At 43.0% G+C, this 17,736-nt stretch overlaps 54 non-coding genes across 54 annotated transcripts; all 54 read left to right on the top strand.

Moving 5' to 3' along the window:
* The first annotated feature begins 24 nt into the window (after positions 1 to 24).
* Positions 25 to 96, top strand: TRNAE-UUC (transfer RNA glutamic acid (anticodon UUC)). The gene has a single exon. It is a non-coding gene; the product is annotated as a tRNA-Glu (tRNA).
* Positions 97 to 212: 116 nt separating this feature from the next.
* Positions 213 to 284, top strand: TRNAE-UUC (transfer RNA glutamic acid (anticodon UUC)). Its single transcript has one exon. It is a non-coding gene; the product is annotated as a tRNA-Glu (tRNA).
* A 115-nt stretch (positions 285 to 399) lies between these two features.
* TRNAE-UUC (transfer RNA glutamic acid (anticodon UUC)) lies at positions 400 to 471 on the top strand. Its single transcript has one exon. It is a non-coding gene; the product is annotated as a tRNA-Glu (tRNA).
* A 116-nt stretch (positions 472 to 587) lies between these two features.
* Positions 588 to 659, top strand: TRNAE-UUC (transfer RNA glutamic acid (anticodon UUC)). Its single transcript has one exon. It is a non-coding gene; the product is annotated as a tRNA-Glu (tRNA).
* A 115-nt stretch (positions 660 to 774) lies between these two features.
* On the top strand, positions 775 to 846 carry TRNAE-UUC (transfer RNA glutamic acid (anticodon UUC)). Its single transcript has one exon. It is a non-coding gene; the product is annotated as a tRNA-Glu (tRNA).
* A 304-nt stretch (positions 847 to 1,150) lies between these two features.
* Positions 1,151 to 1,222, top strand: TRNAE-UUC (transfer RNA glutamic acid (anticodon UUC)). The gene has a single exon. It is a non-coding gene; the product is annotated as a tRNA-Glu (tRNA).
* Positions 1,223 to 1,338: 116 nt separating this feature from the next.
* On the top strand, positions 1,339 to 1,410 carry TRNAE-UUC (transfer RNA glutamic acid (anticodon UUC)). Its single transcript has one exon. It is a non-coding gene; the product is annotated as a tRNA-Glu (tRNA).
* A 304-nt stretch (positions 1,411 to 1,714) lies between these two features.
* TRNAE-UUC (transfer RNA glutamic acid (anticodon UUC)) lies at positions 1,715 to 1,786 on the top strand. The gene has a single exon. It is a non-coding gene; the product is annotated as a tRNA-Glu (tRNA).
* Positions 1,787 to 1,902: 116 nt separating this feature from the next.
* Positions 1,903 to 1,974, top strand: TRNAE-UUC (transfer RNA glutamic acid (anticodon UUC)). The gene has a single exon. It is a non-coding gene; the product is annotated as a tRNA-Glu (tRNA).
* A 116-nt stretch (positions 1,975 to 2,090) lies between these two features.
* On the top strand, positions 2,091 to 2,162 carry TRNAE-UUC (transfer RNA glutamic acid (anticodon UUC)). Its single transcript has one exon. It is a non-coding gene; the product is annotated as a tRNA-Glu (tRNA).
* A 116-nt stretch (positions 2,163 to 2,278) lies between these two features.
* Positions 2,279 to 2,350, top strand: TRNAE-UUC (transfer RNA glutamic acid (anticodon UUC)). Its single transcript has one exon. It is a non-coding gene; the product is annotated as a tRNA-Glu (tRNA).
* Positions 2,351 to 2,466: 116 nt separating this feature from the next.
* On the top strand, positions 2,467 to 2,538 carry TRNAE-UUC (transfer RNA glutamic acid (anticodon UUC)). Its single transcript has one exon. It is a non-coding gene; the product is annotated as a tRNA-Glu (tRNA).
* Positions 2,539 to 2,654: 116 nt separating this feature from the next.
* TRNAE-UUC (transfer RNA glutamic acid (anticodon UUC)) lies at positions 2,655 to 2,726 on the top strand. The gene has a single exon. It is a non-coding gene; the product is annotated as a tRNA-Glu (tRNA).
* A 304-nt stretch (positions 2,727 to 3,030) lies between these two features.
* Positions 3,031 to 3,102, top strand: TRNAE-UUC (transfer RNA glutamic acid (anticodon UUC)). The gene has a single exon. It is a non-coding gene; the product is annotated as a tRNA-Glu (tRNA).
* Positions 3,103 to 3,219: 117 nt separating this feature from the next.
* Positions 3,220 to 3,291, top strand: TRNAE-UUC (transfer RNA glutamic acid (anticodon UUC)). The gene has a single exon. It is a non-coding gene; the product is annotated as a tRNA-Glu (tRNA).
* A 116-nt stretch (positions 3,292 to 3,407) lies between these two features.
* On the top strand, positions 3,408 to 3,479 carry TRNAE-UUC (transfer RNA glutamic acid (anticodon UUC)). Its single transcript has one exon. It is a non-coding gene; the product is annotated as a tRNA-Glu (tRNA).
* Positions 3,480 to 3,595: 116 nt separating this feature from the next.
* TRNAE-UUC (transfer RNA glutamic acid (anticodon UUC)) lies at positions 3,596 to 3,667 on the top strand. The gene has a single exon. It is a non-coding gene; the product is annotated as a tRNA-Glu (tRNA).
* A 115-nt stretch (positions 3,668 to 3,782) lies between these two features.
* Positions 3,783 to 3,854, top strand: TRNAE-UUC (transfer RNA glutamic acid (anticodon UUC)). Its single transcript has one exon. It is a non-coding gene; the product is annotated as a tRNA-Glu (tRNA).
* A 116-nt stretch (positions 3,855 to 3,970) lies between these two features.
* Positions 3,971 to 4,042, top strand: TRNAE-UUC (transfer RNA glutamic acid (anticodon UUC)). The gene has a single exon. It is a non-coding gene; the product is annotated as a tRNA-Glu (tRNA).
* Positions 4,043 to 4,158: 116 nt separating this feature from the next.
* On the top strand, positions 4,159 to 4,230 carry TRNAE-UUC (transfer RNA glutamic acid (anticodon UUC)). The gene has a single exon. It is a non-coding gene; the product is annotated as a tRNA-Glu (tRNA).
* Positions 4,231 to 4,346: 116 nt separating this feature from the next.
* Positions 4,347 to 4,418, top strand: TRNAE-UUC (transfer RNA glutamic acid (anticodon UUC)). Its single transcript has one exon. It is a non-coding gene; the product is annotated as a tRNA-Glu (tRNA).
* A 116-nt stretch (positions 4,419 to 4,534) lies between these two features.
* TRNAE-UUC (transfer RNA glutamic acid (anticodon UUC)) lies at positions 4,535 to 4,606 on the top strand. The gene has a single exon. It is a non-coding gene; the product is annotated as a tRNA-Glu (tRNA).
* Positions 4,607 to 4,721: 115 nt separating this feature from the next.
* On the top strand, positions 4,722 to 4,793 carry TRNAE-UUC (transfer RNA glutamic acid (anticodon UUC)). Its single transcript has one exon. It is a non-coding gene; the product is annotated as a tRNA-Glu (tRNA).
* Positions 4,794 to 4,909: 116 nt separating this feature from the next.
* Positions 4,910 to 4,981, top strand: TRNAE-UUC (transfer RNA glutamic acid (anticodon UUC)). The gene has a single exon. It is a non-coding gene; the product is annotated as a tRNA-Glu (tRNA).
* Positions 4,982 to 5,097: 116 nt separating this feature from the next.
* On the top strand, positions 5,098 to 5,169 carry TRNAE-UUC (transfer RNA glutamic acid (anticodon UUC)). Its single transcript has one exon. It is a non-coding gene; the product is annotated as a tRNA-Glu (tRNA).
* Positions 5,170 to 5,285: 116 nt separating this feature from the next.
* TRNAE-UUC (transfer RNA glutamic acid (anticodon UUC)) lies at positions 5,286 to 5,357 on the top strand. The gene has a single exon. It is a non-coding gene; the product is annotated as a tRNA-Glu (tRNA).
* A 116-nt stretch (positions 5,358 to 5,473) lies between these two features.
* On the top strand, positions 5,474 to 5,545 carry TRNAE-UUC (transfer RNA glutamic acid (anticodon UUC)). The gene has a single exon. It is a non-coding gene; the product is annotated as a tRNA-Glu (tRNA).
* A 116-nt stretch (positions 5,546 to 5,661) lies between these two features.
* Positions 5,662 to 5,733, top strand: TRNAE-UUC (transfer RNA glutamic acid (anticodon UUC)). The gene has a single exon. It is a non-coding gene; the product is annotated as a tRNA-Glu (tRNA).
* Positions 5,734 to 5,848: 115 nt separating this feature from the next.
* Positions 5,849 to 5,920, top strand: TRNAE-UUC (transfer RNA glutamic acid (anticodon UUC)). The gene has a single exon. It is a non-coding gene; the product is annotated as a tRNA-Glu (tRNA).
* Positions 5,921 to 6,032: 112 nt separating this feature from the next.
* On the top strand, positions 6,033 to 6,104 carry TRNAE-UUC (transfer RNA glutamic acid (anticodon UUC)). Its single transcript has one exon. It is a non-coding gene; the product is annotated as a tRNA-Glu (tRNA).
* Positions 6,105 to 6,220: 116 nt separating this feature from the next.
* TRNAE-UUC (transfer RNA glutamic acid (anticodon UUC)) lies at positions 6,221 to 6,292 on the top strand. The gene has a single exon. It is a non-coding gene; the product is annotated as a tRNA-Glu (tRNA).
* Positions 6,293 to 6,408: 116 nt separating this feature from the next.
* TRNAE-UUC (transfer RNA glutamic acid (anticodon UUC)) lies at positions 6,409 to 6,480 on the top strand. Its single transcript has one exon. It is a non-coding gene; the product is annotated as a tRNA-Glu (tRNA).
* A 116-nt stretch (positions 6,481 to 6,596) lies between these two features.
* Positions 6,597 to 6,668, top strand: TRNAE-UUC (transfer RNA glutamic acid (anticodon UUC)). The gene has a single exon. It is a non-coding gene; the product is annotated as a tRNA-Glu (tRNA).
* A 115-nt stretch (positions 6,669 to 6,783) lies between these two features.
* TRNAE-UUC (transfer RNA glutamic acid (anticodon UUC)) lies at positions 6,784 to 6,855 on the top strand. The gene has a single exon. It is a non-coding gene; the product is annotated as a tRNA-Glu (tRNA).
* Positions 6,856 to 6,971: 116 nt separating this feature from the next.
* TRNAE-CUC (transfer RNA glutamic acid (anticodon CUC)) lies at positions 6,972 to 7,043 on the top strand. The gene has a single exon. It is a non-coding gene; the product is annotated as a tRNA-Glu (tRNA).
* Positions 7,044 to 7,159: 116 nt separating this feature from the next.
* Positions 7,160 to 7,231, top strand: TRNAE-UUC (transfer RNA glutamic acid (anticodon UUC)). Its single transcript has one exon. It is a non-coding gene; the product is annotated as a tRNA-Glu (tRNA).
* A 116-nt stretch (positions 7,232 to 7,347) lies between these two features.
* On the top strand, positions 7,348 to 7,419 carry TRNAE-UUC (transfer RNA glutamic acid (anticodon UUC)). Its single transcript has one exon. It is a non-coding gene; the product is annotated as a tRNA-Glu (tRNA).
* A 116-nt stretch (positions 7,420 to 7,535) lies between these two features.
* On the top strand, positions 7,536 to 7,607 carry TRNAE-UUC (transfer RNA glutamic acid (anticodon UUC)). Its single transcript has one exon. It is a non-coding gene; the product is annotated as a tRNA-Glu (tRNA).
* Positions 7,608 to 7,723: 116 nt separating this feature from the next.
* On the top strand, positions 7,724 to 7,795 carry TRNAE-UUC (transfer RNA glutamic acid (anticodon UUC)). The gene has a single exon. It is a non-coding gene; the product is annotated as a tRNA-Glu (tRNA).
* A 679-nt stretch (positions 7,796 to 8,474) lies between these two features.
* On the top strand, positions 8,475 to 8,546 carry TRNAE-UUC (transfer RNA glutamic acid (anticodon UUC)). Its single transcript has one exon. It is a non-coding gene; the product is annotated as a tRNA-Glu (tRNA).
* A 304-nt stretch (positions 8,547 to 8,850) lies between these two features.
* TRNAE-UUC (transfer RNA glutamic acid (anticodon UUC)) lies at positions 8,851 to 8,922 on the top strand. Its single transcript has one exon. It is a non-coding gene; the product is annotated as a tRNA-Glu (tRNA).
* A 116-nt stretch (positions 8,923 to 9,038) lies between these two features.
* Positions 9,039 to 9,110, top strand: TRNAE-UUC (transfer RNA glutamic acid (anticodon UUC)). Its single transcript has one exon. It is a non-coding gene; the product is annotated as a tRNA-Glu (tRNA).
* A 116-nt stretch (positions 9,111 to 9,226) lies between these two features.
* On the top strand, positions 9,227 to 9,298 carry TRNAE-UUC (transfer RNA glutamic acid (anticodon UUC)). Its single transcript has one exon. It is a non-coding gene; the product is annotated as a tRNA-Glu (tRNA).
* Positions 9,299 to 9,413: 115 nt separating this feature from the next.
* TRNAE-UUC (transfer RNA glutamic acid (anticodon UUC)) lies at positions 9,414 to 9,485 on the top strand. Its single transcript has one exon. It is a non-coding gene; the product is annotated as a tRNA-Glu (tRNA).
* A 116-nt stretch (positions 9,486 to 9,601) lies between these two features.
* TRNAE-UUC (transfer RNA glutamic acid (anticodon UUC)) lies at positions 9,602 to 9,673 on the top strand. Its single transcript has one exon. It is a non-coding gene; the product is annotated as a tRNA-Glu (tRNA).
* Positions 9,674 to 9,789: 116 nt separating this feature from the next.
* Positions 9,790 to 9,861, top strand: TRNAE-UUC (transfer RNA glutamic acid (anticodon UUC)). The gene has a single exon. It is a non-coding gene; the product is annotated as a tRNA-Glu (tRNA).
* A 116-nt stretch (positions 9,862 to 9,977) lies between these two features.
* Positions 9,978 to 10,049, top strand: TRNAE-UUC (transfer RNA glutamic acid (anticodon UUC)). Its single transcript has one exon. It is a non-coding gene; the product is annotated as a tRNA-Glu (tRNA).
* A 116-nt stretch (positions 10,050 to 10,165) lies between these two features.
* Positions 10,166 to 10,237, top strand: TRNAE-UUC (transfer RNA glutamic acid (anticodon UUC)). The gene has a single exon. It is a non-coding gene; the product is annotated as a tRNA-Glu (tRNA).
* A 116-nt stretch (positions 10,238 to 10,353) lies between these two features.
* TRNAE-UUC (transfer RNA glutamic acid (anticodon UUC)) lies at positions 10,354 to 10,425 on the top strand. Its single transcript has one exon. It is a non-coding gene; the product is annotated as a tRNA-Glu (tRNA).
* Positions 10,426 to 11,104: 679 nt separating this feature from the next.
* On the top strand, positions 11,105 to 11,176 carry TRNAE-UUC (transfer RNA glutamic acid (anticodon UUC)). The gene has a single exon. It is a non-coding gene; the product is annotated as a tRNA-Glu (tRNA).
* Positions 11,177 to 11,480: 304 nt separating this feature from the next.
* Positions 11,481 to 11,552, top strand: TRNAE-UUC (transfer RNA glutamic acid (anticodon UUC)). The gene has a single exon. It is a non-coding gene; the product is annotated as a tRNA-Glu (tRNA).
* A 5,643-nt stretch (positions 11,553 to 17,195) lies between these two features.
* On the top strand, positions 17,196 to 17,267 carry TRNAE-UUC (transfer RNA glutamic acid (anticodon UUC)). Its single transcript has one exon. It is a non-coding gene; the product is annotated as a tRNA-Glu (tRNA).
* A 116-nt stretch (positions 17,268 to 17,383) lies between these two features.
* TRNAE-UUC (transfer RNA glutamic acid (anticodon UUC)) lies at positions 17,384 to 17,455 on the top strand. The gene has a single exon. It is a non-coding gene; the product is annotated as a tRNA-Glu (tRNA).
* A 115-nt stretch (positions 17,456 to 17,570) lies between these two features.
* On the top strand, positions 17,571 to 17,642 carry TRNAE-UUC (transfer RNA glutamic acid (anticodon UUC)). The gene has a single exon. It is a non-coding gene; the product is annotated as a tRNA-Glu (tRNA).
* The last annotated feature ends 94 nt before the right edge of the window (positions 17,643 to 17,736 follow it).

Consider the following 17,736-nt stretch of genomic DNA (forward strand, 5'->3'; position numbering starts at 1 on the left):
GCGAGAGAGTAGCGGCTCCGTTCATCCGATATGGTCTAGTGGCTAGGATATCTGGCTTTCACCCAGAAGGCCCGGGTTCAATTCCCGGTATCGGAGCTTCTCATTATATATTTTACCAATTGGTTAAATTTTCCTTATCTCGTTTTAAAAAAAAACGGTGTTTTCAAGCCTTATATACGCGCGCATTTGCGAGAGAGTAGCGGCTCCGTTCATCCGATATGGTCTAGTGGCTAGGATATCTGGCTTTCACCCAGAAGGCCCGGGTTCAATTCCCGGTATCGGAGCTTCTCATTATATATTTTACCAATTGGTTAAATTTTCCTTATCTCGTTTTAAAAAAAACGGTGTTTTCAAGCCTTATATACGCGCGCATTTGCGAGAGAGTAGCGGCTCCGTTCATCCGATATGGTCTAGTGGCTAGGATATCTGGCTTTCACCCAGAAGGCCCGGGTTCAATTCCCGGTATCGGAGCTTCTCATTATATATTTTACCAATTGGTTAAATTTTCCTTATCTCGTTTTAAAAAAAAACGGTGTTTTCAAGCCTTATATACGCGCGCATTTGCGAGAGAGTAGCGGCTCCGTTCATCCGATATGGTCTAGTGGCTAGGATATCTGGCTTTCACCCAGAAGGCCCGGGTTCAATTCCCGGTATCGGAGCTTCTCATTATATATTTTACCAATTGGTTAAATTTTCCTTATCTCGTTTTAAAAAAAACGGTGTTTTCAAGCCTTATATACGCGCGCATTTGCGAGAGAGTAGCGATCACGTTCATCCGATATGGTCTAGTGGCTAGGATATCTGGCTTTCACCCAGAAGGCCCGGGTTCAATTCCCGGTATCGGAGCTTCTCATTATATATTTTACCAATTGGTTAAATTTTCCTTATCTCGTTTTAAAAAAAAACGGTGTTTTCAAGCCTTATATACGCGCGAATTTGCGAGAGAGTAGCGATCACGTTCATCCGATATGGTCTAGTGGCTAGGATATCTGGCTTTCACCCAGAAGGCCCGGATTCAATTCCCGGTATCGGAGCTTCTCATTATATATTTTACCAATTGGTTAAATTTTCCTTATCTCGTTTTAAAAAAAAACGGTGTTTTCAAGCCTTATATACGCGCGCATTTGCGAGAGAGTAGCGGCTCCGTTCATCCGATATGGTCTAGTGGCTAGGATATCTGGCTTTCACCCAGAAGGCCCGGGTTCAATTCCCGGTATCGGAGCTTCTCATTATATATTTTACCAATTGGTTAAATTTTCCTTATCTCGTTTTAAAAAAAAACGGTGTTTTCAAGCCTCATATACGCGCGCATTTGCGAGAGAGTAGCGATCACGTTCATCCGATATGGTCTAGTGGCTAGGATATCTGGCTTTCACCCAGAAGGCCCGGGTTCAATTCCCGGTATCGGAGCTTCTCATTATATATTTTACCAATTGGTTAAATTTTCCTTATCTCGTTTTAAAAAAAAACGGTGTTTTCAAGCCTTATATACGCGCGCATTTGCGAGAGAGTAGCGATCACGTTCATCCGATATGGTCTAGTGGCTAGGATATCTGGCTTTCACCCAGAAGGCCCGGGTTGAATTCCCGGTATCGGAGCTTCTCATTATATATTTTACCAATTGGTTAAATTTTCCTTATCTCGTTTTAAAAAAAAACGGTGTTTTCAAGCCTTATATACGCGCGCATTTGCGAGAGAGTAGCGGCTCCGTTCATCCGATATGGTCTAGTGGCTAGGATATCTGGCTTTCACCCAGAAGGCCCGGGTTCAATTCCCGGTATCGGAGCTTCTCATTATATATTTTACCAAATGGTTAAATTTTCCTTATCTCGTTTTAAAAAAAAACGGTGTTTTCAAGCCTTATATACGCGCGCATTTGCGAGAGAGTAGCGATCACGTTCATCCGATATGGTCTAGTGGCTAGGATATCTGGCTTTCACCCAGAAGGCCCGGGTTCAATTCCCGGTATCGGAGCTTCTCATTATATATTTTACCAATTGGTTAAATTTTCCTTATCTCGTTTTAAAAAAAAACGGTGTTTTCAAGCCTTATATACGCGCGCATTTGCGAGAGAGTAGCGGCTCCGTTCATCCGATATGGTCTAGTGGCTAGGATATCTGGCTTTCACCCAGAAGGCCCGGGTTCAATTCCCGGTATCGGAGCTTCTCATTATATATTTTACCAATTGGTTAAATTTTCCTTATCTCGTTTTAAAAAAAAACGGTGTTTTCAAGCCTCATATACGCGCGCATTTGCGAGAGAGTAGCGATCACGTTCATCCGATATGGTCTAGTGGCTAGGATATCTGGCTTTCACCCAGAAGGCCCGGGTTCAATTCCCGGTATCGGAGCTTCTCATTATATATTTCACCAATTGGTTAAATTTTCCTTATCTCGTTTTAAAAAAAAACGGTGTTTTCAAGCCTTATATACGCGCGCATTTGCGAGAGAGTAGCGATCACGTTCATCCGATATGGTCTAGTGGCTAGGATATCTGGCTTTCACCCAGAAGGCCCGGGTTCAATTCCCGGTATCGGAGCTTCTCATTATATATTTTACCAATTGGTTAAATTTTCCTTATCTCGTTTTAAAAAAAAACGGTGTTTTCAAGCCTTATATACGCGCGCATTTGCGAGAGAGTAGCGATCACGTTCATCCGATATGGTCTAGTGGCTAGGATATCTGGCTTTCACCCAGAAGGCCCGGGTTCAATTCCCGGTATCGGAGCTTCTCATTATATATTTTACCAATTGGTTAAATTTTCCTTATCTCGTTTTAAAAAAAAACGGTGTTTTCAAGCCTTATATACGCGCGCATTTGCGAGAGAGTAGCGGCTCCGTTCATCCGATATGGTCTAGTGGCTAGGATATCTGGCTTTCACCCAGAAGGCCCTGGTTCAATTCCCGGTATCGGAGCTTCTCATTATATATTTTACCAATTGGTTAAATTTTCCTTATCTCGTTTTAAAAAAAAACGGTGTTTTCAAGCCTTATATACGCGCGCATTTGCGAGAGAGTAGCGATCACGTTCATCCGATATGGTCTAGTGGCTAGGATATCTGGCTTTCACCCAGAAGGCCCGGGTTCAATTCCCGGTATCGGAGTTTCTTATTATATATTTTACCAATTGGTTAAATTTTCCTTATCTCGTTTTAAAAAAAAAACGGTGTTTTCAAGCCTTATATACGCGCGCATTTGCGAGAGAGTAGCGATCACGTTCATCCGATATGGTCTAGTGGCTAGGATATCTGGCTTTCACCCAGAAGGCCCGGGTTCAATTCCCGGTATCGGAGGTTCTCATTATATATTTTACCAATTGGTTAAATTTTCCTTATCTCGTTTTAAAAAAAAACGGTGTTTTCAAGCCTTATATACGCGCGCATTTGCGAGAGAGTAGCGGCTCCGTTCATCCGATATGGTCTAGTGGCTAGGATATCTGGCTTTCACCCAGAAGGCCCGGGTTCAATTCCCGGTATCGGAGCTTCTCATTATATATTTTACCAATTGGTTAAATTTTCCTTATCTCGTTTTAAAAAAAAACGGTGTTTTCAAGCCTTATATACGCGCGCATTTGCGAGAGAGTAGCGATCACGTTCATCCGATATGGTCTAGTGGCTAGGATATCTGGCTTTCAACCAGAAGGCCCGGGTTCAATTCCCGGTATCGGAGCTTCTCATTATATATTTTACCAATTGGTTAAATTTTCCTTATCTCGTTTTAAAAAAAACGGTGTTTTCAAGCCTTATATACGCGCGCATTTGCGAGAGAGTAGCGATCACGTTCATCCGATATGGTCTAGTGGCTAGGATATCTGGCTTTCACCCAGAAGGCCCGGGTTCAATTCCCGGTATCGGAGCTTCTCATTATATATTTTACCAATTGGTTAAATTTTCCTTATCTCGTTTTAAAAAAAAACGGTGTTTTCAAGCCTTATATACGCGCGCATTTGCGAGAGAGTAGCGATCACGTTCATCCGATATGGTCTAGTGGCTAGGATATCTGGCTTTCACCCAGAAGGCCCGGGTTCAATTCCCGGTATCGGAGCTTCTCATTATATATTTTACCAATTGGTTAAATTTTCCTTATCTCGTTTTAAAAAAAAACGGTGTTTTCAAGCCTTATATACGCGCGCATTTGCGAGAGAGTAGCGATCACGTTCATCCGATATGGTCTAGTGGCTAGGATATCTGGCTTTCACCCATAAGGCCCGGGTTCAATTCCCGGTATCGGAGCTTCTCATTATATATTTTACCAATTGGTTAAATTTTCCTTATCTCGTTTTAAAAAAAAACGGTGTTTTCAAGCCTTATATACGCGCGCATTGGCGAGAGAGTAGCGGCTCCGTTTATCCGATATGGTCTAGTGGCTAGGATATCTGGCTTTCACCCAGAAGGCCCGGGTTCAATTCCCGGTATCGGAGCTTCTCATTATATATTTTACCAATTGGTTAAATTTTCCTTATCTCGTTTTAAAAAAAAACGGTGTTTTCAAGCCTTATATACGCGCGCATTTGCGAGAGAGTAGCGGCTCCGTTCATCCGATATGGTCTAGTGGCTAGGATATCTGGCTTTCACCCAGAAGGCCCGGGTTCAATTCCCGGTATCGGAGCTTCTCATTATATATTTTACCAATTGGTTAAATTTTCCTTATCTCGTTTTAAAAAAAACGGTGTTTTCAAGCCTTATATACGCGCAAATTTGTGAGAGAGTAGCGGCTCCGTTCATCCGATATGGTCTAGTGGCTAGGATATCTGGCTTTCACCCAGAAGGCCCGGGTTCAATTCCCGGTATCGGAGCTTCTCATTATATATTTTACCAATTGGTTAAATTTTCCTTATCTCGTTTAAAAAAAAAACGGTGTTTTCAAGCCTTATATACGCGCGCATTTGCGAGAGAGTAGCGATCACGTTCATCCGATATGGTCTAGTGGCTAGGATATCTGGCTTTCACCCAGAAGGCCCGGGTTCAATTCCCGGTATCGGAGCTTCTCATTATATATTTTACCAATTGGTTAAATTTTCCTTATCTCGTTTTAAAAAAAAACGGTGTTTTCAAGCCTTATATACGCGCGCATTTGCGAGAGAGTAGCGGCTCCGTTCATCCGATATGGTCTAGTGGCTAGGATATCTGGCTTTCACCCAGAAGGCCCGGGTTCAATTCCCGGTATCGGAGCTTCTCATTATATATTTTACCAATTGGTTAAATTTTCCTTATCTCGTTTTAAAAAAAAACGGTGTTTTCAAGCCTCATATACGCGCGCATTTGCGAGAGAGTAGCGATCACGTTCATCCGATATGGTCTAGTGGCTAGGATATCTGGCTTTCACCCAGAAGGCCCGGGTTCAATTCCCGGTATCGGAGCTTCTCATTATATATTTCACCAATTGGTTAAATTTTCCTTATCTCGTTTTAAAAAAAAACGGTGTTTTCAAGCCTTATATACGCGCGCATTTGCGAGAGAGTAGCGATCACGTTCATCCGATATGGTCTAGTGGCTAGGATATCTGGCTTTCACCCAGAAGGCCCGGGTTCAATTCCCGGTATCGGAGCTTCTCATTATATATTTTACCAATTGGTTAAATTTTCCTTATCTCGTTTTAAAAAAAAACGGTGTTTTCAAGCCTTATATACGCGCGCATTTGCGAGAGAGTAGCGATCACGTTCATCCGATATGGTCTAGTGGCTAGGATATCTGGCTTTCACCCAGAAGGCCCGGGTTCAATTCCCGGTATCGGAGCTTCTCATTATATATTTTACCAATTGGTTAAATTTTCCTTATCTCGTTTTAAAAAAAACGGTGTTTTCAAGCCTTATATACGCGCGCATTTGCGAGAGAGTAGCGGCTCCGTTCATCCGATATGGTCTAGTGGCTAGGATATCTGGCTTTCACCCAGAAGGCCCGGGTTCAATTCCCGGTATCGGAGCTTCTCATTATATATTTTACCAATTGGTTAAATTTTCCTTATCTCGTTTTAAAAAAAAACGGTGTTTTCAAGCCTTACGCGCGCATTTGCGAGAGAGTAGCGATCACGTTCATCCGATATGGTCTAGTGGCTAGGATATCTGGCTTTCACCCAGAAGGCCCGGGTTCAATTCCCGGTATCGGAGCTTCTCATTATATATTTTACCAATTGGTTAAATTTTCCTTATCTCGTTTTAAAAAAAAACGGTGTTTTCAAGCCTTATATACGCGCGCATTTGCGAGAGAGTAGCGATCACGTTCATCCGATATGGTCTAGTGGCTAGGATATCTGGCTTTCACCCAGAAGGCCCGGGTTCAATTCCCGGTATCGGAGCTTCTCATTATATATTTTACCAATTGGTTAAATTTTCCTTATCTCGTTTTAAAAAAAAACGGTGTTTTCAAGCCTTATATACGCGCGCATTGGCGAGAGAGTAGCGGCTCCGTTTATCCGATATGGTCTAGTGGCTAGGATATCTGGCTTTCACCCAGAAGGCCCGGGTTCAATTCCCGGTATCGGAGCTTCTCATTATATATTTTACCAATTGGTTAAATTTTCCTTATCTCGTTTTAAAAAAAAACGGTGTTTTCAAGCCTTATATACGCGCGCATTTGCGAGAGAGTAGCGGCTCCGTTCATCCGATATGGTCTAGTGGCTAGGATATCTGGCTTTCACCCAGAAGGCCCGGGTTCAATTCCCGGTATCGGAGCTTCTCATTATATATTTTACCAATTGGTTAAATTTTCCTTATCTCGTTTTAAAAAAAACGGTGTTTTCAAGCCTTATATACGCGCAAATTTGTGAGAGAGTAGCGGCTCCGTTCATCCGATATGGTCTAGTGGCTAGGATATCTGGCTTTCACCCAGAAGGCCCGGGTTCAATTCCCGGTATCGGAGCTTCTCATTATATATTTTACCAATTGGTTAAATTTTCCTTATCTCGTTTAAAAAAAAAACGGTGTTTTCAAGCCTTATATACGCGCGCATTTGCGAGAGAGTAGCGATCACGTTCATCCGATATGGTCTAGTGGCTAGGATATCTGGCTCTCACCCAGAAGGCCCGGGTTCAATTCCCGGTATCGGAGCTTCTCATTATATATTTTACCAATTGGTTAAATTTTCCTTATCTCGTTTTAAAAAAAAACGGTGTTTTCAAGCCTTATATACGCGCGCATTTGCGAGAGAGTAGCGATCACGTTCATCCGATATGGTCTAGTGGCTAGGATATCTGGCTTTCACCCAGAAGGCCCGGGTTCAATTCCCGGTATCGGAGCTTCTCATTATATATTTCACCAATTGGTTAAATTTTCCTTATCTCGTTTTAAAAAAAAACGGTGTTTTCAAGCCTTATATACGCGCGCATTTGCGAGAGAGTAGCGATCACGTTCATCCGATATGGTCTAGTGGCTAGGATATCTGGCTTTCACCCAGAAGGCCCGGGTTCAATTCCCGGTATCGGAGCTTCTCATTATATATTTTACCAATTGGTTAAATTTTCCTTATCTCGTTTTAAAAAAAAACGGTGTTTTCAAGCCTTATATACGCGCAAATTTGCGAGAGAGTAGCGGCTCCGTTCATCCGATATGGTCTAGTGGCTAGGATATCTGGCTTTCACCCAGAAGGCCCGGGTTCAATTCCCGGTATCGGAGCTTCTCATTATATATTTTACCAATTGGTTAAATTTTCCTTATCTCGTTTTAAAAAAAAACGGTGTTTTCAAGCCTTATATACGCGCGCATTTGCGAGAGAGTAGCGATCACGTTCATCCGATATGGTCTAGTGGCTAGGATATCTGGCTTTCACCCAGAAGGCCCGGGTTCAATTCCCGGTATCGGAGCTTCTCATTATATATTTTACCAATTGGTTAAATTTTCCTTATCTCGTTTTAAAAAAAAACGGTGTTTTCAAGCCTTATATACGCGCGCATTTGCGAGAGAGTAGCGATCACGTTCATCCGATATCGTCTAGTGGCTAGGATATCTGGCTTTCACCCAGAAGGCCCGGGTTCAATTCCCGGTATCGGAGCTTCTCATTATATATTTTACCAATTGGTTAAATTTTCCTTATCTCGTTTTAAAAAAAAACGGTGTTTTCAAGCCTTATATACGCGCGCATTTGCGAGAGAGTAGCGATCACGTTCATCCGATATGTTCTAGTGGCTAGGATATCTGGCTTTCACCCAGAAGGCCCGTGTTCAATTCCCGGTATCGGAGCTTCTCATTATATATTTTACCAATTGGTTAAATTTTCCTTATCTCGTTTAAAAAAAAACGGTGTTTTCAAGCCTTATATACGCGCGCATTTGCGAGAGAGTAGCGATCACGTTCATCCGATATGGTCTAGTGGCTAGGATATCTGGCTTTCACCCAGAAGGCCAGGGTTCAATTCCCGGTATCGGAGCTTCTCATTATATATTTTACCAATTGGTTAAATTTTCCTTATCTCGTTTTAAAAAAAAACGGTGTTTTCAAGCCTTATATACGCGCGCATTTGCGAGAGAGTAGCGATCACGTTCATCCGATATGGTCTAGTGGCTAGGATATCTGGCTTTCACCCAGAAGGCCCGGGTTCAATTCCCGGTATCGGAGCTTCTCATTATATATTTTACCAATTGTTTAAATTTTCCTTATCTCGTTTTAAAAAAAAACGGTGTTTTCAAGCCTTATATACGCGCGCATTTGCGAGAGAGTAGCGATCACGTTCATCCGATATGGTCTAGTGGCTAGGATATCTGGCTTTCACCCAGAAGGCCCGGGTTCAATTCCCGGTATCAGAGCTTCTCATTATATATTTTACCAATTGGTTAAATTTTCCTTATCTCGTTTTAAAAAAAAACGGTGTTTTCAAGCCTTATATACGCGCGCATTTGCGAGAGAGTAGCGATCACGTTCATCCGATATGGTCTAGTGGCTAGGATATCTGGCTTTCACCCAGAAGGCCCGGGTTCAATTCCCGGTATCGGAGCTTCTCATTATATATTTTACCAATTGGTTAAATTTTCCTTATCTCGTTTTAAAAAAAAACGGTGTTTTCAAGCCTTATATACGCGCGCATTGGCGAGAGAGTAGCGGCTCCGTTTATCCGATATGGTCTAGTGGCTAGGATATCTGGCTTTCACCCAGAAGGCCCGGGTTCAATTCCCGGTATCGGAGCTTCTCATTATATATTTTACCAATTGGTTAAATTTTCCTTATCTCGTTTTAAAAAAAAACGGTGTTTTCAAGCCTTATATACGCGCGCATTTGCGAGAGAGTAGCGGCTCCGTTCATCCGATATGGTCTAGTGGCTAGGATATCTGGCTTTCACCCAGAAGGCCCGGGTTCAATTCCCGGTATCGGAGCTTCTCATTATATATTTTACCAATTGGTTAAATTTTCCTTATCTCGTTTTAAAAAAAACGGTGTTTTCAAGCCTTATATACGCGCAAATTTGTGAGAGAGTAGCGGCTCCGTTCATCCGATATGGTCTAGTGGCTAGGATATCTGGCTTTCACCCAGAAGGCCCGGGTTCAATTCCCGGTATCGGAGCTTCTCATTATATATTTTACCAATTGGTTAAATTTTCCTTATCTCGTTTAAAAAAAAAACGGTGTTTTCAAGCCTTATATACGCGCGCATTTGCGAGAGAGTAGCGATCACGTTCATCCGATATGGTCTAGTGGCTAGGATATCTGGCTTTCACCCAGAAGGCCCGGGTTCAATTCCCGGTATCGGAGCTTCTCATTATATATTTTACCAATTGGTTAAATTTTCCTTATCTCGTTTTAAAAAAAAACGGTGTTTTCAAGCCTTATATACGCGCGCATTTGCGAGAGAGTAGCGATCACGTTCATCCGATATGGTCTAGTGGCTAGGATATCTGGCTTTCACCCAGAAGGCCCGGGTTCAATTCCCGGTATCGGAGCTTCTCATTATATATTTCACCAATTGGTTAAATTTTCCTTATCTCGTTTTAAAAAAAAACGGTGTTTTCAAGCCTTATATACGCGCGCATTTGCGAGAGAGTAGCGATCACGTTCATCCGATATGGTCTAGTGGCTAGGATATCTGGCTTTCACCCAGAAGGCCCGGGTTCAATTCCCGGTATCGGAGCTTCTCATTATATATTTTACCAATTGGTTAAATTTTCCTTATCTCGTTTTAAAAAAAAACGGTGTTTTCAAGCCTTATATACGCGCAAATTTGCGAGAGAGTAGCGGCTCCGTTCATCCGATATGGTCTAGTGGCTAGGATATCTGGCTTTCACCCAGAAGGCCCGGGTTCAATTCCCGGTATCGGAGCTTCTCATTATATATTTTACCAATTGGTTAAATTTTCCTTATCTCGTTTTAAAAAAAAACGGTGTTTTCAAGCCTTATATACGCGCGCATTTGCGAGAGAGTAGCGATCACGTTCATCCGATATGGTCTAGTGGCTAGGATATCTGGCTTTCACCCAGAAGGCCCGGGTTCAATTCCCGGTATCGGAGCTTCTCATTATATATTTTACCAATTGGTTAAATTTTCCTTATCTCGTTTTAAAAAAAAACGGTGTTTTCAAGCCTTATATACGCGCGCATTTGCGAGAGAGTAGCGATCACGTTCATCCGATATCGTCTAGTGGCTAGGATATCTGGCTTTCACCCAGAAGGCCCGGGTTCAATTCCCGGTATCGGAGCTTCTCATTATATATTTTACCAATTGGTTAAATTTTCCTTATCTCGTTTTAAAAAAAAACGGTGTTTTCAAGCCTTATATACGCGCGCATTTGCGAGAGAGTAGCGATCACGTTCATCCGATATGTTCTAGTGGCTAGGATATCTGGCTTTCACCCAGAAGGCCCGTGTTCAATTCCCGGTATCGGAGCTTCTCATTATATATTTTACCAATTGGTTAAATTTTCCTTATCTCGTTTAAAAAAAAACGGTGTTTTCAAGCCTTATATACGCGCGCATTTGCGAGAGAGTAGCGATCACGTTCATCCGATATGGTCTAGTGGCTAGGATATCTGGCTTTCACCCAGAAGGCCAGGGTTCAATTCCCGGTATCGGAGCTTCTCATTATATATTTTACCAATTGGTTAAATTTTCCTTATCTCGTTTTAAAAAAAAACGGTGTTTTCAAGCCTTATATACGCGCGCATTTGCGAGAGAGTAGCGATCACGTTCATCCGATATGGTCTAGTGGCTAGGATATCTGGCTTTCACCCAGAAGGCCCGGGTTCAATTCCCGGTATCGGAGCTTCTCATTATATATTTTACCAATTGTTTAAATTTTCCTTATCTCGTTTTAAAAAAAAACGGTGTTTTCAAGCCTTATATACGCGCGCATTTGCGAGAGAGTAGCGATCACGTTCATCCGATATGGTCTAGTGGCTAGGATATCTGGCTTTCACCCAGAAGGCCCGGGTTCAATTCCCGGTATCAGAGCTTCTCATTATATATTTTACCAATTGGTTAAATTTTCCTTATCTCGTTTTAAAAAAAAACGGTGTTTTCAAGCCTTATATACGCGCGCATTTGCGAGAGAGTAGCGATCACGTTCATCCGATATGGTCTAGTGGCTAGGATATCTGGCTTTCACCCAGAAGGCCCGGGTTCAATTCCCGGTATCGGAGCTTCTCATTATATATTTTACCAATTGGTTAAATTTTCCTTATCTCGTTTTAAAAAAAACGGTGTTTTCAAGCCTTATATACGCGCAAATTTGCGAGAGAGTAGCGGCTCCGTTCATCCGATATGGTCTAGTGGCTAGGGGGGGAGTCTCGCTTGAGCTTTTGTAGAGTGCGGTTGCCGATTTTTCCGCTCCGTTTTTCTAGTCTCTTCCTGCGTTTAAGCCTAGGCTTAGTGTTTTTTTAATTTTATTTAGTATTCTATAATCCCAGTTTATTGAGTTGTTAATTAATTTTTAATCTTTGACCCTGCATTGCAGGGTCTTTAACCCCTTTAACTAATTTAAATTATGGAAGTTTTAAGACGTACGGTTTTCGTCGCTTCTGAAGCGACGGCCGTTAATTTGGTAGAAGATGATTTGAAAGCGCATTTTGGTTTAGATTCATATTCGTCAGTGGTCGCTACTTTGGGTGGCTTTTTTGTCTCATTTATAACATTGGAAGATGCGGATACTTGCGTTGAACATGGTATGGAGATTGGAGGCGTAGAATGTGTCGTTGCAAAGGTTGGGAGCCGCGAGGTTTTGATGACGTTATCTGGTCTACCGGAATTTGTCACTGATGAAGCGGTGAAAGATAAGTTTGTCAGCATGAAATGCGAGGTAAAGTCTGACGTGATGTGGGCGCGGGAAAATGGAAAATATTACGGTCAACGGTCGATAAAAGTGTCATTACCGGAGGGCGTGTCAAGTTTGCCTTATACTATTCGTATTCGTGATGTCTTGGGTCTTGAAACTAATTACCGTCTCCCCCACGACCGTCAGGCCAAGGTCTGTAACAAATGTTTTTCCACATCTCATTTATATCGCCAATGCCCCGATTTTCGTTGTCGAAAGTGCGACCTTCAAGGTCACGGCATCCGTCAATGTCCGGATTGGGAGAAGGGCGCCCAAGGCCGGCCTGCTCAAGTCAACGCAAAAGTGGGCAACGCTATTGTTCATGAATTGCCGATGGATCAGGGGGAAGCGGTGAATCCACAACTTCCACCCGACGTGGATGCGGTTACTCCTAAAGAAATGCCTGATAAAGAACCCTCCTCAAATTTATCGTTAAGCGCAGCTAAGAGACCGATTTCTACTTCCACTGGTAGTGATGATGGTGTCCGCCACACTGGTAATTTGTCTTTGTCCGCTTCGACTAGTAAATCGTCATATTCTAAAAGGCTCCGTGACAATAAAACTTTTGAGAAGGCCATAGCTATCAGGCGTTTTGGTTCGTGGGAAAAGCTTCGGATGGAGGCTCCAGAGAACGGGGATCAGTTGGCGGCGAAGGAGAAAGTGGATGGCGGTGGGACCTAAGTCACAATGATGCGTTTGGCCAGTTGTAATATTCGTGGACTGCGGGATGATCAGAAGATTTTAGAGTTTTTGGAACTTAGTAAGCCGTATGACATTATTTGCCTTCAGGAGACGCATTGGTTAGCGGAGCACGCGCATCGGTTTAAGTCTCTATGGCGTGGTCAAGTATTTTTTGACAATGATTCGACGACCGGATTTCGCGGCGTGGCAACGCTTGTTCGGCCGGGTTTATCTGCTATCGCTTCACGCGTGATCGTCAGTAATGAGGGACGGTTCGTTATTGTGTCGCTTAACTTCGATGATGTGGCGATAGATATTGTTAACGCGTATTTACCTAATGACGCGAATGATCGGGTACCTTTTTACGCGCGGCTCCGAAATGAGGTTTCTCGTTTGCAGCGTCCAGTAGTCGTGGGAGATTTTAATGATGTCGTTAGTCGCACTCGGGACCGTTATCCTATTCCGCTGGCAGCATCTCGTTTACGCCCTACAGAGCTCTTCCACTTCATAAGCTCGCTCCATCTCGTTGATGTCTGGAGGGTCACGCATCCCCACGTGTTTGACTGGTCATGGGCTGGTTATGTTTTCGGGAAGTATGTACAATCGCGTATCGATTATATTTTTGTCCCCGAGTCGGAACGTAAAAATGTCCAGATTTGTCAAATTCTGCCGTGTTCGCTATCGGATCACAAACTTGTGGAACTGCGTTTTCATCTCGACGGGGTAGCCATAGGACCTGGTACGTGGTCTTTCAACGCAAGCTTTCTCGAATCGGATTCGTATCGTGACGCTGTGAGTCGCATTATTCGTCGTAGTCGTACTTGGCCGGAATTCTCCACGTCGGTCATTGCCTGGTACGAGAGGTTGAAGACTTCGTTGCGTGATCACGCTATGTTTTTTGGAAAATTACAAGCTACGCGTAGTCGCGAGCGTCGTACTGCGTTACGGTTAGCGGTAGACCAAGCTCATGTTGATTTCCGTAATGGTCTCATTGACGCGTCGGAGTTGACTTCTAAGACCGACGATCTTAATTTCTTTGATCGGAATTCCCTCCGGGGGGCCGTGATCCGTTCCAATCAATTGTGGCGGACGGACGGTGAACAGCCGACAGCCTATTTTTTACGCTTAGAAAAGTATCGCCAATGTAAGAAAAATGTACGGTACATCTATTCCACGTCGCGCACTCTACTAGTAGATCCGTCGGATGTTCGTCATAGAATTTTCGAGCATTTTAGCGATATGTACAGAAGTCAACCTGTCAATCGCTTTTCGGTGGAGGAATACGCGGCGCATCTTCCAACTCGGTTATCGGACGACGCAAGTGCTATCTGTGATAGCCCGGTGACTTGGACGGATGTTACGTTAACCCTGGGGCAGCTTCCCAGTGGTAAGAGTCCAGGGAAGGATGGACTTACCAATGAATTTTGGAAATTCGTTCTTCCGCAAATTAAGGTTGAGTTTCTGGCGCTGATCTCTTTTTGCCAGGCGGACGGTTGCCTGCCTCCGAGTATGAAAGAAGGTATGATCGTGCTGCTGCCTAAGAGCGGCGACTTACGCTACGTTTCAAACTGGCGTCCTATCACGCTCCTCAATGCTGATTATAAGATTCTCGCGAAGATCCAGGCTATGCGGCTTTCGGCGGTTTTGCCGACGATAATTTCGGATCGTCAGACCGGCGCGATTAAAGGTCGTGGGGCAATAAGTACCCCTTCACTTTTACTTGACACTATCGATTACCTTCAAGGTGTAGACTCTGGTGGCATCCTGTTGAAGTTGGACTTGTCCAAAGCGTTCGATTGCGTGTCTTGGCCGTATCTCTTTGCTGTCTTGCGGGCTTTTGGATTCGGGCCAATTTTTTGTGGGTGGATTCAAACGTTTCTCATCGGTAGCAGGTCATGTTTGAAGATTAATGGCTATCTAACTGATTTTTTCCAACTCGGACGCTCGGTTCGTCAGGGTTGTCCGCTTAGCCCCCTTCTTTACGTTCTAACATCCGAAGCCTTAGTTTTCGCGTTGGAGCGTCGACGGTCTATTGTCCGAGTTTCGTGGCCGGGCATCCATTCGGCTCCTCTTTTGCGCATTCACGTTGACGACAATACGGTAGTCGTTCGCGACCGGCAGTCGGTGGAGGAGGTTGTTGCTGAATATAACCGCTTTTCGGAAGGTTCGGGCGCAGTTTTAAATTTGGCCAAGTGTCGCGGTTTATGGCTTGGCTCAGATCGTTCCAATGTCCCTGAAGTAATTTCTGGGATAACTATTTCTTCGGATCCGCTAGAGGTTCTTGGCGTTTATGTTGGTTCGTCTCACAATGATACTCTGGAACTTAATTGGTCTTCGCGTTTAGAAAAATTTAAAAAAGTTTTACGAACTTGGCAAGCGCGGCATTTAACGGTTACCGGCAAAGTTATTTTAGTTAACACTTTGGCTATGTCCATTTTGTGGCATACTCTTCGATCGGTTCCGTTTCCTGACCGTTACGCGGTGGAGTTCCGCAAAGTGGCGTTGGCGTTCATCTGGGGTTCTAAGGCCCATAAGGTTTCGTACGATACTCTTACTCGCCTTAAGCGTTTGGGTGGCTATGGACTGATTGATTTGAAATGGAAAACGTGCGCGTTCCGTTTGAAGGAGTTGCAGGCGATTCTGCGCGCGGATTGTCCTTCTTGGCAGAGAGATCTTGCCGTGGCACTCTTGAATCCTTTTGACGGTACTTCCAGCCCCGGAATTAATGTTTTACGGTGCCAGTTAACTCAGCCGTTATTAAGTCGTCTTTCTCCGCGTTATCGCGAAATGTGGATTGCCTGGCAGACATTTCTCACTTCGCAGAATTTACGTCTACAGATGGCAGCCGATCCGTTCCACGAGCCGGTGTTTTATAGTCAGCGTGTTGATCTATCTACTCTGACTTCGCGGTCACGGCTTCCGTTTCTTTCGCACGGACTACTATGTCTCCGCGATTTTTGTTACGAAGTCATACCTGGTTTTCTTCCAGAGGACAGTGTATTGGAACTATGCAATATTGATGCCTCGATGCAGCGGGCTCTGGATGTCAAACGCGTTTATTCCGTTATTAAAGAATCTTTGCCGAAAGTTTTTTTCGACCGCGTGTACGCTTCTTCGTCGCGGGTTCCAGTCGAGAACGCAATACGTGTTTTTTCCAAAGACAACACCGAATTGGATTATTTGGCGGCCTCGGCTAAAGAACTATATCAGCGCTACCTTTCGGTTCAAAATTACGAGTCATCCGGTGAGCTTAAGTGGCGGGAATATTTAGGAGGTCCCTTACCCAAACCAGGATGGAGTTGGTTAAAAGGACGAGTTTTAAGTCCCGAACAACGCGATAATAATTTAAGAATTGTTCATCACGCGCTATTTCTTAACAAACGTATTCATTTGTTCGATCCGCAGATCTCTCCCATGTGTACTTTTTGTAAAAACGCAGAAGAAACATTATCACATATATTATTTGGGTGTAGCATTGTTGAGGCCTGGTGGTCATGGCTATTTAAAGATAAACTTTGTTTAAAAGTCGATTATTTTACCAATCCCGGCTTTGTTCGAAATTGTTTTATTGTTTTTCAAGGTAAATGCCCGATATCTTTAAATTCTCACGAGTTAAAAATAATACATTTCATGGTATCTCTTTTAAAGTACCTTATTCTGGACTGCCGTTCCTTTTATAATTTCAATCAAAACATACCTCTCGTAGTAGTTCAACATAGATTTTATGCAAAATTTAAATGCGAAATACGTAAAACCATTAAAATTTTTAAAGATAAAGATAAAGAATTTACTAACATGTTGTCAAAAATATTTTAAGAACTCTAATTTAACAGTGTCAATAGTCTTTAAAAAGCACTCCAGTCTGTTTTAAGGGGTTAACTATTGTTCTTTAATTGCATTCATATATATATCGCATTCCAAGAGTTGGTTTTGGGTTAATATACACAAACGCATTAGAATTCCTGTATTTTTATGATTGTTGTTATTATTTTATAAATATTGGTCTCGCAACTTTTGTAATATACACTAAAAATGTATTTTTTAATGATATAATTTAAAAAAAAAAAAAAAAAGGATATCTGACTCTCATTTGGAAGGCCCGGGAAATAAAAAAAAAAAAAAAAAGATATCTGGCTTTCACCCAGAAGGCCCGGGTTCAATTCCCGGTATCGGAGCTTCTCATTATATATTTTACCAATTGGTTAAATTTTCCTTATCTCGTTTTAAAAAAAAACGGTGTTTTCAAGCCTTATATACGCGCGCATTTGCGAGAGAGTAGCGATCACGTTCATCCGATATGGTCTAGTGGCTAGGATATCTGGCTTTCACCCAGAAGGCCCGGGTTCAATTCCCGGTATCGGAGCTTCTCATTATATATTTTACCAATTGGTTAAATTTTCCTTATCTCGTTTTAAAAAAAAACGGTGTTTTCAAGCCTTATATACGCGCAAATTTGCGAGAGAGTAGCGGCTCCGTTCATCCGATATGGTCTAGTGGCTAGGATATCTGGCTTTCACCCAGAAGGCCCGGGTTCAATTCCCGGTATCGGAGCTTCTCATTATATATTTTACTAATTGGTTAAATTTTCCTTATCTCGTTTTAAAAAAAACGGTGTTTTCAAGCCTTATATACGCGCGCATTTGCGAGAGAGTAGCGGCTCCGTTCATCCGATATGGTCTAGTGGCTAGGATATCTGGCTTTCACCCATAAGGCCCGGGTTCAATTCCCGGTATCGGAGCTTCTCATTATATATTTTACCAATTGGTTAAATTTTCCTTATCTCGTTTTAAAAAAAACGGTGTTTTCAAGCCTTATATACGCGCGCATTTGCG

This window comes from Leiobunum rupestre, chromosome 1 (assembly GCF_980474605.1).
Source record: "Leiobunum rupestre chromosome 1, qqLeiRupe1.1.hap1, whole genome shotgun sequence".
Lineage (NCBI taxonomy): Eukaryota > Metazoa > Arthropoda > Arachnida > Opiliones > Sclerosomatidae > Leiobunum > Leiobunum rupestre.